Source organism: Dipodomys spectabilis, unplaced genomic scaffold (assembly GCF_019054845.1).
Source record: "Dipodomys spectabilis isolate Male_0828 unplaced genomic scaffold, ASM1905484v1 ptg000069l, whole genome shotgun sequence".
Lineage (NCBI taxonomy): Eukaryota > Metazoa > Chordata > Mammalia > Rodentia > Heteromyidae > Dipodomys > Dipodomys spectabilis.
In genome coordinates this window covers 15815513-15835765 of record NW_024870746.1, presented here as the reverse complement: position 1 = coordinate 15835765, position 20253 = coordinate 15815513, and the positions used below count along the sequence as shown (strand labels likewise).

The 20253-nt window shown below is 40.4% G+C and overlaps 1 protein-coding gene across 2 annotated transcripts in view; it reads right to left on the bottom strand.

Annotated features, from left to right (window-relative positions):
* Positions 1-19555, bottom strand: part of Esrrg (estrogen related receptor gamma) — a 519748-nt gene extending 500193 nt beyond the window's left edge. For both annotated transcript variants that reach the window (XM_042682338.1, XM_042682339.1), the window contains exon 1: positions 19487-19555. The gene's annotated coding sequence lies outside the window, so the exon portion shown is untranslated. The remainder of the gene's footprint in view (positions 1-19486) is intronic.
* Positions 19556-20253: the final 698 nt, after the last annotated feature.

Below are 20253 nucleotides of genomic sequence, written 5' to 3'. Positions count from 1 at the left end.
GGGCATAAAATAATAAGAAAAATTGATTAGCAGCCCCTTTTAAAAGTATCACAAGGAAAAAAAATCCCTTTTTTCTATTCACTAGCTCAGAAACTGACAGTAAGGGATGATAAACTTGAATGGCTTACCAGGAAGTGGGGAAAACCTCATGACAGCTGTTTGTGTCTTCCAAAATTCACCAAGTAGGAAGACTCAAGACACTATGAATAAAAGACATTACACTGCTTCCAAAGGACCAGACTAATACAACAGGTCCTGCCAGTTGTCTTAAAGTTAATTTTCTAATACGTTGCAAAAACATATTATATAAAAGAAGGAAACTATGACGGTGTTGTGTGTCCATTCAATTTTCTCTCTGGAGCATTCTGCTAGACCACAGTTGGCTTTAACTACCGCCAGACCAATTCATTAAGGGGGAAAATAAAGACTTGAGCCAGAATATTTATACACTTGACTCAGAAACAATCTATTCTAGGGGACATTTTCCTGAGTTAAATGCACTACAGGGCTTTCCTATTCATAAAATTCTTGAGCTGGTCTGAATAGTCCCTTAAGTAGGGAAGAAAGGAGGAGGATCTAAACCAGGAAAATGCACTTTGACCAAAAAGGAAAGAATGTCTCAGAAAAGGCACTGGTGAGTGGTGTAGGGAATCATCACACAATGAAACTTTTCTTCCATTTCCTCTGTTTATATAACTAGAAACTGTAGTCCTCCCTTTGCACAGGAGACAGGTATTTCCCAACTGAAGAAAAGACAACTGGAGTTCAACACCCTCATTAGTTCCGATGCCACCCTCCCTCTAGGAGACTGCTGACGGGCTGAAGCGGGGGGGGGGGGGTCAATGGACCCTCAAAATCATTCTTATCAACCTGTCCAAAATCCACGGGACTGCAGCACTGCCATTCTGCATCTTCCTTTGCCAAACTAGATCTCATAAACTTCCCACAGGTCATAAGCAGGAGATAAAACCAAGCTATACATGGTATAAACTGGCCAGCATTATCAGAAATTCAGCCAGGTTCCCAATGACCCCAGTTTTAAAGTCAGTGCCACTTTACAAAAAAAAAAAAAAAAAGCACAAAGGAGTTAAACACTTGTTCAATTACTCCTGATCAAAATGCTCTAGAGCTCTGCTGTGTAACACAAGGAGCCACGAGCCACACAGGGTAACTGTGGAGCACTTGAAAGAGGGTGACCACTGGGATTTCAAAAAACAAACCAAAAAGTACAGGATATCTCATCAAGAAGTTTTATACTGATCACAGATCCAAATGACAATATGTGGCCTTTAAAAATGTAAATCACAGGGCCTGGGAAGGTAGCTCAGTGGTAGAGTGCTTGCCTTGCATTCATGAGGGCCTGGGTTCCATTCCTCAGCACCATATAAGCAGAAAAAGCCAGAAGTGGTGCTGTGGCCCAAGTGGTAGAGGGCTAGCCTTGAGCTGAAGAGCTGAGGAACAGTACCCAGGCCCAGAGTTCAGGCCCCATCACCAACCGAAGAAAAGAAAATGTAATTCACTGAACAGATATTCCCTACAGTAGAGTATGGCAGATTATATGACCTAGAGTCCAAATTTAGTCTAAGCCTATTTATTGTTTCTCTGTTTGGTTAGTTGGTTCGGGTTTCTTTTTACTTACTCATTCATTCTTTTTTTGGCAGGAATGGGGATTGAGCTCAAGGCTTGGTGTTTAATAGCCAAGTACTCTACCATTTAAGCCATGCCACCAGCTTTTATCATTTAGCTTATTTTTCAGATAAAGTCTTGGGTTTTCCAATAAAAAAAATTACACACTGGAAAAAAAAAGTCTTGTGTTTTCGCCCAAGTAAACTTTTAGACCAAGATCCTGCTATCTCTGCCTCGTGAGTAACTGTAATTAGTAGCCTGCATCACCAGGCCCAGCCCTGAAGCCTGTGTGTGTGTGTGTGTGTGTGTGTGTGTGTGTGTGTGTGTGTGTGTGTGTGTGTGTGTGTGTGTGTATATCCTGAAAACTGTAAATAGTTTCATATTTTTGAAGTATTGATTTTTAAAAAGTCACTGAAACCATGTATAAGCAGCAAAAGCTAAAACATTTTCTGTCATTCCTAGCAACAATTTCTCATTTCTCTTCCAGGTTTCTTGCATGTGAGATCCAGGATGAAAACAAAATGCCAGAGAAATTACTGAGAGACCATTCCTCAACTGGTCCTAAATGTAATGAGAACAGATAAGAGAATATAGGAGGAAAAAAATACACAGAACTCAATACTTGTGTTCCCCCTTCAAACCAAAGGTAGGGGCAAAGCCAATACATATTCTACCTCATAGATTTCAGGATCCCTCTTAAGAGAAAATAACTCAGTGTGGAGAAACTGAGTTCAGGATGAAGTGGGAAATAGTATGACCACTTTAACCTAATATAGTAACATACATTTTTGGCCAAATTTTTGTGACCAATTGTCCTAATTCTTTAGGACACAAAGGCTTCCTGGCATTTGGGACTTGCTGCTTGAACCATAAAGAACTAAAATCAGGACAGTTTTAGTCAAAACATAGTGAGTGGGTCATTCTGAACCTGACAAAGAAAAAAATATGCTAGTAGATTTATCTAAGGAATGCAAAGCTAATTGCTTTTGCTTTCTCATTTAACAAAGATATATGTTGAATTTTGGCCTCTTCTACTTTCACTGCCTTTTAATTATTGAAAATTAAATTTTCAGTAAGTTGTCTACTAACCATTCAGTTCTTTCATTTTATGACCTTGGATCAGATCCCTCAATCTTTCTGGGCCTCACTCTCCACCCACCCCCAATAAGATATATTGAGTAGGTGATGTGTTTTCCCACTGACTTCCCACAGAGGATAAAATACAGTATACAAACCTTGAGGGAAAGAAAGATTCTCATTCAGAACCATGTTCAATTCTAGATGCCTGGACAATAGAAGTAAACAGGATAGAATTTTTCTTTCAGATACTAGGGATTGAACTCAGGGCCTCTCACATGCTAGGCAAGTGCTTTGTTGCTTGGCTCTCCCACATCCTCAGCCCCAGAAGAGAGAGAGAGAGAGAGAGAGAGAGAGAGAGAGTAACTATCCAACATCAGCTTCCAAGGGAATAGAAATGAAACTTCAAATCCCGAAAATGTACAGTGCCAACATATATGAACCTATCAGAAGATGTTTTATTATTAGTTTGGATATTTGGGGGTGGTTGCCCTGAAAAACCTAGGAGCCATGATGACAGCTCTATCACTTGCATAAACAAATGCAACAACCATGGAATTCCCTTTCCCCAAAGGGTATGGAAATGTTCTCCTTGTTTAGGAGTCCATGGTGTCATTCACTGCATATTAAGCACACACACTCAATGTTTCACCAGGGATACTCTATTGTGCACTAATGGGTCCCCATTGTTACATGCACAATTTGGCTGCTCGGATGTAAAAGTAAAACCTCTTAAATAGCTTTCTCCACTGATAAAGGCTCAGGCAAAGAAACCCCCTGTGGCCCAGGGCCATGACTAAGCAACAGAAGAAAGATTGAAAGGGGGGTGCACCCATAATCCTTTATTGATATCAGAAAGGCACCCCTAAAAACCTCATTTGCAATGGCTAAGTGCTGCTAAGAGAGGTGATACCCGAATGAAGGAGAGAGGAACGAGAGCAAGAGAAAACCTACCCTGCTGTGGCCTTGAATTTGTCATCAAAGAAGTTCCCAGTCCCCTGAATTCCATGCTAAGGCTATAGGTCTCAGCAGCCTCTTCTTACCTCAACTCTCACCACACTTTACTCCCCCTCCCCACCTACCTCAGCCAGGTGACAACTAAGCCAGCCTCTGGCTTCTGAAGACATTCCACTTCCTCACCTTCCTGCAACTCCTCCTTCCTATATTCTGAACTTCTTTCATGGAGAATCACACCTGGAAGCTTCTTCTTAATCATCATTAAAGGTCTGACCCATGACATCTTTAACATTCAGTGTTCTCCCAAAGCTTTCCACTTTTGAGTCAAGTTTAAACAGGCACAGAAGGGACTTTGTCCCCATTCCCATTCAGCTTAGTCTGATGACACATTACAGGGACCTGCCACTCTGTGGGAAGTTGTTTTATGGTGCACCAGCTCTAACACCTGAATCACTAGGGCGAGCACTACTTTCCCTGAGTTAAGAGCCAACTTTCTGTCACAAACCCTTTGCCATACAAGTAAGTAAAATTATAGGCCTGCAGAAAGCATGGAAGCCAGGTACATTAACCTGGGTCTTACTTCTCTATTCCTCTGTGTCATGCTATTAGAGGCCCATAGAGGCTAAGGTAGGAACCAATGGTACTCATATATCCAATAATTCATTTTAAAACAGAGAAGTTGGAAACAAGCCCTGCCTAATGGAATACTACAATTTAAATTAGAAGAGCAAGAAGTATGATTTCCTGTGTTACATGTAAAATATGGAGAATCAACACACATACGCACACAAACATGCACACACACGCGTGCGCACATACACACATGCGCGCGAGCGTGAAACACTTTCAAAGATCATGTAATTAAATGGCAAATCCTCCTTGTTGATGGGAAATCAGGACAGAACAGACTGGTCCACAGCTCAAATCTCAGTTGATCTGGTGGGATGACATTTGCCAAGGTTTTGTTTGTTTGTTTGTTCTGGTTTGTGTCTGAATATGACTTGGCCTCAGTTTCATCATTGATGACGTGGGATTCATAATATCAACCTCATTAGGAATGCTGTGATCATGTGTAAAATGTGTTCAGCAAAATGCTGATGCAGAGTCTCCATAAAAAATAGCCATTGTTGTTACTACTAGTCATAGTGGGTATATAAGAGATCAGAATCTGACAGATGAGGCCAATTTTCTAGTACTGCCCATCCTAAAGCAGACTTGTATTCCCACTATGTTTTCTTCCCCAAATGAAGACCAACCCTTTCTGAATATCTCTGGCCACAGAAAGAAGATAAATGCAGAAGGAAAAAGCAATCCTCTCAAGCACTACTGGGTATTTAGGTTTAACCCAAAAGTTAAAAAGTACAATAAAATAAAAACTAGTGAGAAAAACTAGTGGGATTTGTGGCAAAGCTATTTTGAAGGAATCCTAAATGGCTTGTTAGAGACTTAAAGAAACCTAGGTTCCCCATATGAGTGAATCATCTGAATGAAAATTATCCTCAATTATGAGTGTCAAAGGCAATAGCAAACAAGTCAGTCAGTTGGCCCCAGAATGCTTCCTCTTTCAAGCCTACCTGTCCCTGCTGACTTTCCTCTGTCAGTGCTGCGGGTGATCAGCATTCTTGCCCTGAATGCAAGCAGAAAATACAGACCTGCCAGAGAAAGAATCCCTTCCATGGCCAAAGGAATCACTTCCGGCTGCTTACCTGTGGCCCACAAGGCTGAGCTCACATGTCCTTCAGAACCTGGGAATGGTATGGACCAACAAATATTTCACTTTCCTTTTGTTTCTGTTTTGTTTTCTGTTGGTCATGGGACTTGTTGGTCTCTGGGCCTGGGAGCTGTCCCTGAGCTCATCAGCTCAATGAACCCTCTATCACTTGAGCCATAACACCAATTCCAGTTTTCTGGTAGTTAATTGGAAATAAGAGTCTCACAGACTTTCCTGCCCAGGCTGGCTTTGAATAAACGATCCTCAGATCTCAGCCTCCTGAGTAGCTAGGATTACAGGAGTGATCTACTGGCACCCCGCAGCGCACTTTCCCTTGGAGTATCCCTAGTCTTCCAAGGTGTCTGTTGAAGACTCAGGATAGTTACTTTTAGCACTCTCTCTCTATCTCTCTGCCCCCTTAAACACACACACACACACACACATACACACACACACTCACACACATACACACACACACACACACACACACACACACACACACATACCATTTTAAAACAAAGACTATTTTCATTATGTTTCTTTCTGATTTAACTAAATCCATTTCAAGTGTCCTATTAAAACACTTGTTTCACGGGACATCATTCTACCAATCTGTACTTGCTTTCACAAACTTTTCATATGTTTTCAAAGTATTTGTATCTTACTATGTTTTGTTCCTCCACCAAGGATGGAAGTTCTGCTAATCTGAAGGTGGTCTTTATTCTTCACCCTATCTGATGCCTCTGAACAGCAATCTTCTGCACATAGTCACAGAGTGATCTACAAATCTTCGTGGGCTCTGTATTAAGCTCTGTAGGCAGGCTCCATGGGAACATGGTGGAAATAAAGATAAACACTCCACGCACAACACCTTATCTACCTCCCCCTCACACACAAAGACAAAGAGAGAATGCCAGGACTACTAAATTTAATTTTATCCTAATGATATCTCTCACAGCATATGTGGTTACCCTCATATTTGACACAACTTGTTTCATAAAAACTGACACAGGGAATTCTTTTAAAATTTCATAAGAGTAGCTCCAAAATGGCAGGAACATAGATTTCAGGGCTTGTCATGGAAGGAAACATGTGACTCCGCTGCTGAGTTCAAATCTTGTCTCTTTCCATGGGGCTAAGACCGGAAGCCACTGCCTTGTGTTCCTCATTAGGAAGGAAGCAGACCAAACCTGGGTCATCTTGACCCCTTTCTGCCACAGACAAGAAAACATTCTTCCCTCTTCCTGTCCAGATGATCATCTATCCTTGGACTGCAATGTAATCACTCTTTTCAAATTATTCATTTCATTACTCTGGGATTTAATACGTTACCCAAGTTCCATTTTTATGGCAGTAAGTTAGCCATCAGACACTTTTTTTTTTCTGATGATGAGAGTTTCCATGGGAGATTATTTTAGGTTTTTCTATCAGCAATTACATTTTTTTCCTTTCTTGTAAAATTACCACAGGAATACATCTTTACACCTTAAAACAAAAAAAGTTCTGAACTGGGGAGGTTGGATAATTTTCCAAACATCGGACACTAACATCAGACATTTAGATGGAGATTCTGACGACACCGGTTTGAGTGTCTAGACCCAAATTTTGCGCTTGTGCTGGGTACACTGTGACACTCAACAAGGGCTACCACTGTCCTCACTTAACTCCACTTAAATGGAACTTCAGAGATGTCCTGGGATTACAAGAAACACATCCCAATTCAATTATTTCACCATACAGCACTTGTTTTATTTTGGCTTTCTGGCAACACATCCTATTATTCTATAATAAAGTTCGGTGACTTTTATAGTGGGCAAACCTCAACAGACAGAAGACTCTTAAATGTAGTTATGTTCCTAAATCATGATTTCCCCTCTCGATTTTAGTTCAGTTTAGTCTCTACAGATTGGGTGCTCAGGAAAAGTATGAAAAAGTATTCTCATCTTTTTTTTTATTATTTTAAAAAAAGAAGAAAGAAAGAAAGAAAGAAATCACAGAGACCCAGGGATCTCTAGCTAAGAGGCCCCACAGTCAGAGGCACTGTAAAAAGATCATAGCTGACACCACAGTTGGTGGAACTAACAGCCTGCAAGCTGTGCCAAAAGCCCTTTTTTCCTCATCTAATCCTCCATCATTCTCCCGATACAAGACGGCAAGTGCATTAAATCCTTTAAACATGCATCGCAAGTTGGGATAAAGGTAGTGTATTTTAAAAGGTGAAAGAATGTATGTATACATGCATTCACACACACACACACACACACACACACACACACACTTCCATCCATGCATAATACAGAACACACTGTTAAAAAAGAATAATTCAGCAGAGGACTTAAAATAATCCTCTAATCTAATTGGTCTACAGTATGACCTTGAAGAAGCTAACTATGTCCAGATTAGATCTAAGAGGTAAATGTTCCTTTACTTCTTGGGTGCGGGGATGGGGGTGGGGGGTTGGCGGGGAATGGGAATCAGTCTCTACAACAAGCCCTTCATACAAAAAACAAGCTTTTGCTTATTGTTTCCACTCCGTGTCCTCCTGGAACATTAAGAGGTCTTGGATATCAGAGAGTAAGCAGGCATCTGACAGTCATCCCACCAGCTGGCAGATTCAAGTGTCACAGTTAAAACCCACACCTGCTCACTGTCCTACAGAATCCCCACTTCAATTAGAATTAGATACTAGTCGGTGTATAGGTTCTAATTTTACTTTTCATGTTTAAATCTTGCTCTGGCAGGCAAGCTTTGCTCCTAACATTTTTGAAGGGAGTAACTACCCTTGTCCTCAAAAACCTTCAAGGTTATTGTGAAAGCCGTGCACCCAGTAGGCTCTCAAGTGACATTTGAGGATCTGTCACCTGACTGTGCTGCTGTCATCTTTCCCTGCTTCCTGACAGCATCCCATCTCACGCTGAAAGAACCCATCACTTCACCAGGTGAGCTCCATCTAACCACAGATATGTATTTCTGCTTTGATAATGTGTAGAATTGTTTATATTATGGATAGCTCTCTCCATTTGTTTTCCTTGAACCACTCAGCTATACAGTATGCTGAATGACATAGAAATATAAAAATTATGGAAATAGAGAGAGAGCATTTTTTCCCCAAAGCAGATCCCAAGCTGCTAAAATTTCTCTCTAGGGTGTCATTTAAAAATCTAGCCTTATCTCAAATAACAACTGACCACCAATTGTTTTGATTTCAAGAAAGGAGAGTCTTAAGGTATGACTCAGACACACAGCATTATGCTGAATGGGTGTGGACAAGTCATTATCCCCTCCCTCTCCCCATACTCAACCTTTAAATTCTTGCCCCTAGAGGCCCATTCTAAACAAAAGAATAGTATTGGTGCAAATATATGTAAACAAGTAAGTTTGGAGATGCTTCTAAGTCCAAGTATAAGCTGTCAGAGCTAAAATTAGACAACTGATTTGTTCATATATATTTGTTCATATATATATATATATATATGAACAAATCAGGTGATATATATATAAATATCTCACAGAAAAGGAAAAATCTCCCCAGAAGGGTTTATTTAAATAAAAGCAGCCAAGGAGCTCCAAGCTGGAAAGGAGTGATGACCTCTAGTGACCCAGCCATAGAACACTTATTGGTCAGCTCTGCTATTTCTTCTGGGAGATATGATTCCTGGGTCCTCGCCCATACAGCCATGGTTTATCACCCTTGCCAGAGCAAATGGTGTCTCTTCTGTGGAAAAGTGTATGAAGGACAGCACCCCCATTCCTCAGTAGCCTGAGACTTCTCTCTGTTGCCTCAAAAACATGTTCAGAAGTAGCTTTTGTAAAATTCCATTGTTTAAAAAAAAAATCTCTTTTCTGTGCCCTGCTCCAGTTCAAATCGAATGTTTGCCATTCGATAATGGAGTTCCTCTGTGTACTCTGTAACTGCTTCTGGAAGCCAGAGAACATGCAGTGTATGTGTGTATAGCTGTGCATGTGTGTATGTATACCCATGCATGTGTGTAAATGGTTGTGTATGTGTATGCATGTGCACACCTACATTTCTCTCTTTCATTCCTAGGTGACTTGTCCACACCCATTCAGCAAAATGCTGTGGACCACACCTACACACACAGACATGCACATACCCTTCCATAACAATCCACATGTTGAGAGATGTTCAAGCCCAGATTCCACCAGAAAACGCAGAAAAGATAAACCTCTGTACATGGCTAGTGCCATCAAACCTCATTCCAATCCTACACCCAGCAAAGTGAGTGCCCCTACCCATTGAAGCTAAATTGGGCTCAAAGGCGCCTTCCAGAAATGGAAAGAAGGAAGCTGGGTACAGTTACCTAGAGGAAGCTTTTCTCTTCCATTTACACAAACAATATAAAATCACCCAGACTCAACCTGAAAAGCTGGTGTTCTTTTCAAAGCCTGTCAATAATAAATGAACTTTGCAAACTTATCTCTAATGAACAAAATTCTCAGTCTGACTTCTTAAAATGAAACACATCAACGCTGACCCTGTATGACAACAGTGTTCCTCAGTAGTTTCATTAAAAAGCCATTACCCTAACCCATAGTTTTAAACTTCGCTATTTTTATCCTGATTCTCATTACGATCATATTGAGCTAGCATCTCAGGAAAAGAAGAAAAAGATTATTGGGTTGATGCCCACATCCTGACTCTTAACAAAAACTGACAACAACTTATACCATATTTCTAAAGACAATGTTAATGTTTTTGATACAAACTATGCCCATTTTACAACAGGACAAAAACTAGGAACTCAGAGTCAATTCCAGGTCAATTCCCTGGGATTATGGAAAACATACATGACTGTTTGTTTTCCTGAAATTCATCCATCACTTACTAGCAACAGCCTCTACCTCATCTCTCTGCTTATACCATTTCTTAAAGCTCAACTAAAAGAAAACCACCAGATTTAGAATTTTGCCTTTCTCTTTCCAAATTCTAGAAAAGACACCAATAACAGTACAATATTCAAAGGCAAGAATAAAGGGGGAGGATAAATAAATTATAGATCCTTTGACCCCCACATCAGCACTAAGCTAATGTCTGACAGTTAAATTCAAACTCAGGCTCTGATTTAAAGATCTGATCTGTTTTTAAATGATCAAGACTTAGTCAATTGTTTAATAAAGAAATAATCCCTTCTGACAGTTTACAGAACTAGGTAGCTGGCTTTGAAATTCTGAATTCTCAGACCCTTCCTCCTCCTCCTCCTCCTCCTCCTCCCCCTCCCCCTCCCCCTCCTCCTCCCCCTTCTCCTCCTCCTCCTCCTCCTCTTCCTCCTCCTCCTCCTCCTCTTCATGTAGGTAGTAAGCCTATCACTAACTACCCTTTTGAGCTACACAAGAATCCTGTCCTGATTGGTCTCTGTGAGGAGACACTAGTACTTCAGCCCCATTAACACCATGGCTGTCTTTCCTACCTCATTTTCTCAACTATGGTTTCCTCCCACTAGTTGTATTCACTATATATTCATAGACTATTGAACTATACTAGAAAGACACATGGAAGGACCCAAGTCCATCCCACTCCACTTTCAATCCATATTACAGTGATATAGCCCTTCTTAGAAATCCTTAACTCCTCTGTGATGTTTCCTAATGTAGTCTCCACATACTATTCTACACCTAACCCCTATACCCCAAATGCCTATGCTGACCTCCAGCTCATGATTCAGAGGAGATATCAAGTGCAAAAGAAACTGTAGGGAGTTTATAAGAGACCACAAACAACTGGCACATAAATTCCCAGTCCATTTTCATATTTTCTGACTGGCACGTCTTTCAAAAAATACATAAAAATAAAAAAGCTCCACAGGAAAATGGACTTCCTACCTAAAGCCACTGCAAAAAAAAAAGGAGTCACTGGAATAACTCACTGGCATTGGGTTATTAAAATCCCTGACAGGTATTACTTAAGATGTTAGAAAATTATTCAGGCACTTGTATACACATATATCTACCCTCTGTGCTTATATGCTCTGTCTTGTGCATGCACACACACACACACACACAAACACATACACATACCTCACATTTTTAGTAAGTACTCATTAAGCTATCTGAGATATTAAAACTAATCACGGCAGTTTTCCTTTAATGTTATCTTCGGCATAAAGAGAAATGAGCCCATTGTCATTTATTTCAAAATCATTCTTTATAAAAAATAGCTAATCTCCAGAAGCACACCTGGTTTATTGAAGTGAATACAAAGATGCAGCTTATAGCCTTAATGTGCTCAGCTGGGGAAATATATTTTTTTAAATGAGCATTTGTTAGGGCTTTATTTGCAAATGCAAAACTATCCAAGGCACTCTTTGTGCATGTAGAGATTTTTCATTTCAAAAACCACATTAATATATGAGGATACACATCAAGCCCTAAAAGCAGCAAAGAAAATTAACCCTTGAGGGATTGCAAAAACAAAAACAAACAAACAAACCAAAAAACCCATCATACTGGGTCAGAGGAAGTTCAAAACCCAGGAAGCCACTGACGCAATCCTGCAGTACATCGAACAGGAATTTCTAATATAACTGTTCCCACAAAACCTCCTGACTCATCTATTTAGTGCACAAATATCCACAAAGTTGAGTCAGCTATTAAAAGTGGCAGAAATGGGGGGAACCTGCTAGGTTAAATATTAAAAAAAAAACTAGATAGACACACACACACACACACACACACACACACACACACACACACACACACACACACACACACACACACGCACACACACACCACTCATTAACTCTACTTGGGAGCTTCCAAAGGAAAATACAAGTCTGGAGCCTTCTCTGATCTTATTAAAAAAAAAACTAGATAGACACACACACACACACACACACACACACACACACACACACACACCACTCATTAACTCTACACACACACACACACACACACACACACACACACACACACACACACACACACACACACACACACACACACACACACACACACACACACACACACACACCACTCATTAACTCTACTTGGGAGCTTCCAAAGGAAAATACAAGTCTGGAGCCTTCTCTGATCTTCTGAGATGGCCGGTCTCCATGAAAAGGCATGAGGGGGTCCCAGTTGCCAAGATGAGGCTACTGGAAGGTTTTCACAGCAAGGCCATGTGGGAAAGTGTGGCTCTTGGCCATGTTAGTCGAGTGTTTCCTAGATACCGTGGCAGGTGTCAATTTTTTTTCCATTTGATCAGGGAATGTAATATGTCTTCAAAACAATTTTCGCCCAACCGGTCAGATGTTAAAGTACAACCCTCCTCAAAGAATCCTGTTGCTAATATTCTCTTAGGTATGATGTCCTATCTGCTAGGTTTCTTTGGACACAGAATTTTTGCACAAAAGTCTCTGGTCTGTGTCTTTCTTTAGAGTTTTGCTTAACATTTAAAAATATTTTTCTTATTTATGTTATTTTTATTATCTTTAAGTAGTTGTTCTAAGGAGTTTTCATTCAACATATGAGTTAATGAGTATAATAATAATTGATCGATGTTACCTAGTTCATCATCCCCCATCATTAAAATGTTTAATTGTATATATTGAGATGCTTTTCTATTAGGAATCAAAATAAAAAACAAACAAACAAAAATCCTTGCTAAACAACAAGATGAGTATGGGAACAAGAAGATGGCTGACATTTTGGTTTCTAAAAGAGATAATATCTGGGGCTGGGAAGGTGGCTCAGTGGTAGAGCGCTTGCCTTGCATGCCTGAGGCTCTGGGTTTGATTCCTCAGCACCACATAAGAAAAAAGAAAAAAGCCGGAAGTGGTGCTGTGGCTCAAGTGGTAGAGTGCTAGCCTTGAGCTGAATAGCTGAGGGACAGTGCCCAGGCCCAGAGTTCAGGCCCCAAGACCAGACCCCCCCCCCAAAAAAGAAGAGATAATATCTACAGAATTTGCCAGGACCTGGAAGAGTTAAGGCATGTCTCCAATAGAAAGATCAGTCTCCCAAGTGTATGCCAGCATATATTTATAATTTTATATTTCTATAATATCCAGCACTGATTCTTCTACAGTTAAATGCAGGTCAATAAATGTGTACTGAATCGACTGAATGAATAAACCTGCCAGCATTAGATCCAAGAATCCATGGTAGTTAGGCTCATCCAAAATAGGTTACTTACTTCCTTGACTTAAATTTTTTCAATGATCATACGATACCTACCTTCACACAAAATTCAAGCATCCCTGAGTTATTTAACTACTATTTACAAACAGTGGAAGAATCATTTACAGAAACTAAGTTGAAGCTAGTCACTGGTGGCTCATACCTGTAATCCTAACTACTCAGAAAGCTGAGATCTGAGGATCCAGGTTTGCAGCCAGCCTGCGCAAAACAAAGAAAGAATCTTGACTCCACTTAATCAGCAAAATGCCAGAAGTGGAGCACCAGCCTTGAGCAAAAAAAAATTAAATGAGAACACAAAACCCTGAGTTTAGTACACAATACACAGTACACACACACACACACACACACACACACACACACACACACACACACACAAAGAAAAAGAAATAAAGTTAACTCAGAATAGGTGCCTTAGTGGTAGATTTCTTGCCTTGCATGCATGAGGCCCTGGGTTTGATTCCTCAGTACCACATAAGCAGAAAAAAGCCTTTTAAAAGTAGCACTGTGACTCAAGTGGTAGAGTACTAACCTTGAGCTGAAGACCTCAGGGACAGCGCCCAGGCCCAGAGTTCAAGCTCCATGCTCCACGACTGATCAAAAAAAAAAAAAAGTATAAAATCTTGGGAATAACATCTTAAAACGAGAATGCATATATACAGCTATACAGCATCACTAGAAAGAGATAAAGTTATTCTCTGCACAATAAGACTAACAGCACACAACAAATCAAAGAAAGGTTGGACAAATGGGATTGCATTAAATTGCAGAGCTTCTGCATGGCAAAGGACATAGCTAGCAAGATCAATAGAAAGCCCATGGATTGGGAGAAGATCTTCACTAGCCATACAACGGACAAGGGTCTCATATCTAAAATATACCTTGAACTCAAAAAATTAAATCCCCCAACTGGGGGGGGAGGGGGGAGGCTGGGAAGGGAAGTGAAGGGTAAACAAAGGAGGAGGCTGCAATACTTGGTAAGAAATGTACGCATTATCCTGCCCATGTAATTGTAACCCCTCTGTACAGTATGTTCACAAATAAAATAAAAGATTAAAAAAAAATTAAATCCCCCAACAACAAATCTTCAAAGAAACAACTGCCCAATAAATAAATGGGCTAAAGACTTAAAGAGAAACTTCTCTGAAGAAGAAAGAAGGATGGCCAATAGACACATGAAGAAATGCTCAACCTCCCTAGCCATAAAAGAAATGCAAATCAAAACAACACTGAGATACCACCTCACCCCAGTTAGAATGGCTATAATCAAGAACTCTAATAACAACAGATGCTGGAGGGGATATGGACAGAAGGGAACCTTACTGCATTGTTGGTGGGAGTATAAATGTGTTCAACCACTTTGGAAAGTAGTATGGAGGTTCCTTAAAAGATTACACATAGAGCTCCCCTATGACCCAGCAATCCCACTTTTGGGCATTTACCCAAATGTTTACAAACAAGACCACACTAAAGCTACCAGCACGACTACGTTTATTGCAGCATTATTTACTATAGCTGAGATATGGAACCAACCCAGATGCCCCTCAGTAGATGAATGGATCAAGAAAATGTGGTATATATACACAATGGAATTCTATGCCTCCATCAGAAAGAATGACGTTGCCCCACTTGTTAGGAAATAGAAAGGCTTGGAAAAAATTATATTAAGTGAAGTAAGCCAAGCCCAAAGGAACATAGGTCCCATGGTTTCCCTTATTTGCAATATCTAGTGTATGTCTGAGTCAAGCAGAAAAAGTCAGATAAGGTGATGTTAGGGAAATGAACCCTAAGATATGTATTCAAATGCTTTTTTTTTCTTTCATGTGATTGTTTCTAACACATTTATAAGATTATTTCTTTGTTGCTTTGTATGTCCCTCCCCCACAGTATAACCCCTGCTTTCACTGTATTTGATGTCGGTATAATTTGTGGAGGGGAAGGGGAAAAACAAATCGTTTAAATAGGGATACAGGTGGACCCATTGCAACAATGAGATGTACAAGTCGTTATGTCCAAAAAGGAACTTTACAACTTTCTTGCGGGGGGGGGGGGGGGGGGGGGAGGGGGGGGGGAGGGAGAGAGCAGGGAGAATTGGGTGGAGGCGCTGGGGGAGGGAAGGGGAAACAAAGGAGGAGGCTACAATGCTTGATGAGAAATGTACTCATTATCTTGCCCATGTAATTGTAACCCCTCTGTACAGTATTTTCACAATAAAAAAAAAAAGTCTTACAGCAATGTGGTTAAGTATATAAAGCATAAGAAGGCAGAGAAGGTCAACCATAGCATATGTTATGTCAGAAGAAAAAATCAGCCCATGGGCTTATTTATCAACTGGCTTCAATGAAGAGCCTATGCCTTCCCTAAAATGGTTGTGTCAAGCTATTTGTCATTTGACTTATCTCAATGTTGCTTCCCTGCTATAATACTTAGCAATCGGCTTTATGATTATGGTGTGATCTTCTATAGAAATAACTGTTTAATTGTAAATATGTATTTCTCACCTATTAGATATCTTCACCTTGATGTATCATAGAAACTTCAAATTCAGCATACCCCAAAGTGGTCCAGTTCCCCAGTTAATTCTTTTTTACATAGATCTCCATCCTGGCGCTACCATACATCCATGCCAGCTACAGGCCTGAAGGTCTCACCTTCAATCAATCCATCTCATATAATCTCCCAATGAAAACCTTCAACCCTACAGTCTTTCCATATTTATAATCCATTCAGTTCTATCCAACTTCATTGTCACTATCCAAGTGTAAGCTACCTCATTCACCAGACCTCACTCTTACTTTTTAACAAAGAGATATTTTGGAGATAAATTTGATGCATTAAACTGTATTCCCTTGCATCCATTTATCTTCATAATTAAGCCATGAAGATTATTGTCCCAATAGGAGGAAGCGATGAGAAGGGCCAAGAAGACAGATTTGTTCAGCTTTGAACCTCAAAGCTTACTTGCTTGATCTCTGTAACTAGACAGAAACCTAAAAAGCCAAGTTTTGGAGAGAGGGGGGAGGGAGAGAGAGAGACAGAGAAGGAGATAGACAGAGATAGACAGAGAGAGACAGAGGGAGACAGAGATCGGAGAGAGACAGAGAGAAACAGAGAGACAGAGACAGAGAGGGAGAGATTCTAAATCCCAGGGTTAAGCACTACAGCTTTTATGTAGGATTATAGTATTTGATTAGATTATGTTCTTTCCTAAAGAAAAACTAGAATACATTTACAAAGTATGAGGATGCGAAGAAGAGGCAGCAGCAGATCATGAAACATGTCTAGACTCATTTCTCTAGAATAGGTCAGCATGGTCTTGATTTCCTGACTGGGACCATCTTGGTGGTTGGGATGATCTTGGTGATTGTGAAGCATGGGAAAGCAGAAAGAAAGATTGAGGGTAGCTTCCCAGTTACTCCCTTGGCTTCTGTGTTGTAGGGAAAGTTCTAGAAGATCTTGTATGGGCTCTGTGAAGGGATATGGGCAATCACTGAGGAGCCTAATAGGGGCTGGGACTGAGAGATGAAGGATAAAGAGTATCATTATACTTCAGATAAATCACAAAGCCAGACTTCAGACAGTCAGGAAAGAGTAATGGCCAGATAACACTCAGGTACAAAGGAGGGTGCTCCGGCTCTCGCCACGCTGAAATAGAACAGCAGACATTGAGGCCACAGATGGAGAGTTGGTAGCAAACAGACAAGGCAGCAATGATTAAGCTAAGAGTAATATTACTACTCCTGCAGACAGCAGTGGTAAATACCCAGAATGCCCCTCAAACACCTCGAATGTGTATGAGGATCCCTTCCTCCTAGGTTCCCAGGCCAAGTGGATGAATAACAATTCTGAATTTTCTGAACATTTTAAATGAAAGGATACGAAATTTGCCTGAAAGAGACAAGTATATCATGATTTATATATATATATATGTATACACACACATATATAATATGATATATCCATAATATGATAAAACATTATATATAAGATGATATATCAGTTCCCACTGATACAGGAACTTATAGGAAAATTCAGAGCAATCATAATAACTAAAGTGGAAATTGACATTTTCTTTACATGTCTAAGTATGATATGAGAAAGTTGCTCTCAACTTTTAGCAAGAACAGGTTGTTTAACACTGTGACACAAATTATTCGATACACGCTATAGAAACACTTCCTAGGGTTTCTTTTGCCAATACTTTTAGTGACAAACAATTCTTAATGTGGCCAATATAGCCCTTACAACTGGACCTTCCACTTCATCTAGCTTCTTTGTTACTTTACAGACATTCTCCTACCATAATGATCTTTTCAGAGTGTCTTGATATTGCATTCCTTCAGCCCAAAATACACTTCCACAGCTCCTCCCTCAATCCCAAATCTATTTATCACTGAAGTCAGAATTTAGCTACTCTTCCTTAGGCAATCCTGCCCTGAGATTTTACCTCCTAGGAAATTCTAGGTTACACTAACAGAGTAATTTCCTTACTGCAGAAATCTTCAAGTTTTCATTAGGTGGTAGTGAAATCCTAAGAATCAGAAGAAAGTAGACCATTTCTTACAGTATTAACCTTGTTTAGTAGTTTTCAGTTACTCAACAAAATATGAGATAATCAACTTACAAGGAACAAATGTTTATCTTGGCTCGTGATTTCAGAGGTTTCCATTCAGCATCAGCTGTCCAAATGGCTTTTGGACCCATGGCAAGGCAGGACAAAATGATGGAATCAGGTATTAAAAAGAACAAGGACCGGGCACCAGTTGCTCAAGCCTGTGATTCTAGCTACTCAGCAGGCTGAGATCTGAGGATCATGGTTCAAAGCTGTGCCAGGCAGGAAAGTCCATGAGACTTTTATCTCCAATTAACCACCAGCAAACTGGAAGTGCAGCTGTGGCTCAAAGTGGTAAGAGCTAGCCTTGAGCAAAAGAGCTCAGGGACAGCACCAAGGCCAAGTTCAACCCCCATGACAGACAAAAAAAAGTAAATAAACAAGAGCAAGGGCAACTTCATGGTAGTCAGGAAGGAGAGGGAAGCTAGGACCTGAGATCTCACCATCACTTTCGAAGCACACACCAATGACCTAACTTCCTCTCAATTACTCCCACCTCTTAAAGATTTTACTAATTCCCAGCAGCACACAGGCTGATGATGACCAAGCCTTTAATAGATGAGCCTGGGCATGCTTGTCTCTATTTTACACAATTAGAGTCTTTACAAAATCATTTGGTCAATATAGATAGCTGAGAATTACTGAACCAAGACTAACAAATAAAACATCCTTCACTTTGAACGATGAGGTAAAAAGCATATCAAGCCTTTTTTTTTTGGAGAAGAGAAGAATACTATTTGTATGGTGGAAAGAAATGGTTGCTTTTCTATTTTTGGAGAAGGTGGTAAGGTATTGACCAAGTGAAGGTGAGAAAAGGAAGAACATTCGGTATTTTCACATTCTGATCCAGAAGATCTGAAGCACAATAAGGAGTTCTCCCTGGAGTAGGCACTCATGATCTCTCTGAAGAGAAGTACCCTTTGTCCAGGTCCTGGACCCACAGCTGCAGCTTGAACCCCAAACACATTCACACACACCTCAGTTTGTCCAAGCATTGCGTTCAATCCACCCTGTGCCACCCATGAGAGGTCAAAAACAGGTCATCTGGAAGCCAAAGAATGAAAAGGCCACAAGAAAAGAAAATGAGCCAGAATGGGTAAGAATAAAGAAAAAGCTTGTTTTCTGAATGTTCCCACTTGGGAATACTGAATGAAAGAGGCTGAATTCTAGGAGAGAAATGGGTATTTGGGATAAGTAAGTAAAACTATAAAGAACAGCAGAAACACAAGAATGCTTTCTCACAGAAGAGACCTCATGGAGAAAACTTCACAGTAATTCGGATGCACTTGAACTCGATTCAAGGGAATTTAATGACTGAGATGTCAAAGAAGCTTATTAGAAGGCAATCTTACCTATAGGATCTTCTGACCTGGACCTCAAGGATCGTCTACAGTGATGTGCCAAAGCATCTGAGCCAGGGGGTAAAGAAGAACCTCTGGCAACACAGCTTAATAAATGGATTCTTTGGCCCAGGGAAGTTGCTGAAGTAGTAAAACGAGATGCAGTCCAACAAAAATTAGGTTACACATGAGAAAGAGCTTGATAAAATATAGCCTTTCCCTAGGAAAAAAAACCATTATTTTCTATTAGATAGAATAGACTAACATTGCCTGTGCAGCTTTATCCTTTGAGGTCTCGGGTCATTTGGGGACAACTCAAATTTGAGTGGCAGAGGAATCAGAAAGACTGTATGTGAACCATTCCTCACCTGAAGGCAGTTTCCAGGGAAGCCAAAAAATCTCCTCCTGTTCAAGATGTTCCACAGAGGCAGGCAACTGGGGATCGGTTGAAGAAATGCCAGCTCTCCCTAGCCAATACTCTCAGAATGGCCATATGGTTGGAAGAATGAGGTCATCAAGGGAGGAGGAAGTAGTTCAGGCCATCCCATTGCCCAAACCCAAGATGTGGACCATTTTCATCTCCACCACCCACTTCTGTTCCATTCCTCACTGCCGCTTCCTCGATGTACTTATCTATAAACAACCAGACTCCCACCGAAATAAATGAATCATTAAACTAACAATCAGAAACTCTGAGGACAGCCATGACCTAACTCAAGGTGTCCCTCAGTCTTGAATATTTGCAACCCCTATTAGGAGACCCTTCAAGGACTCCAAAT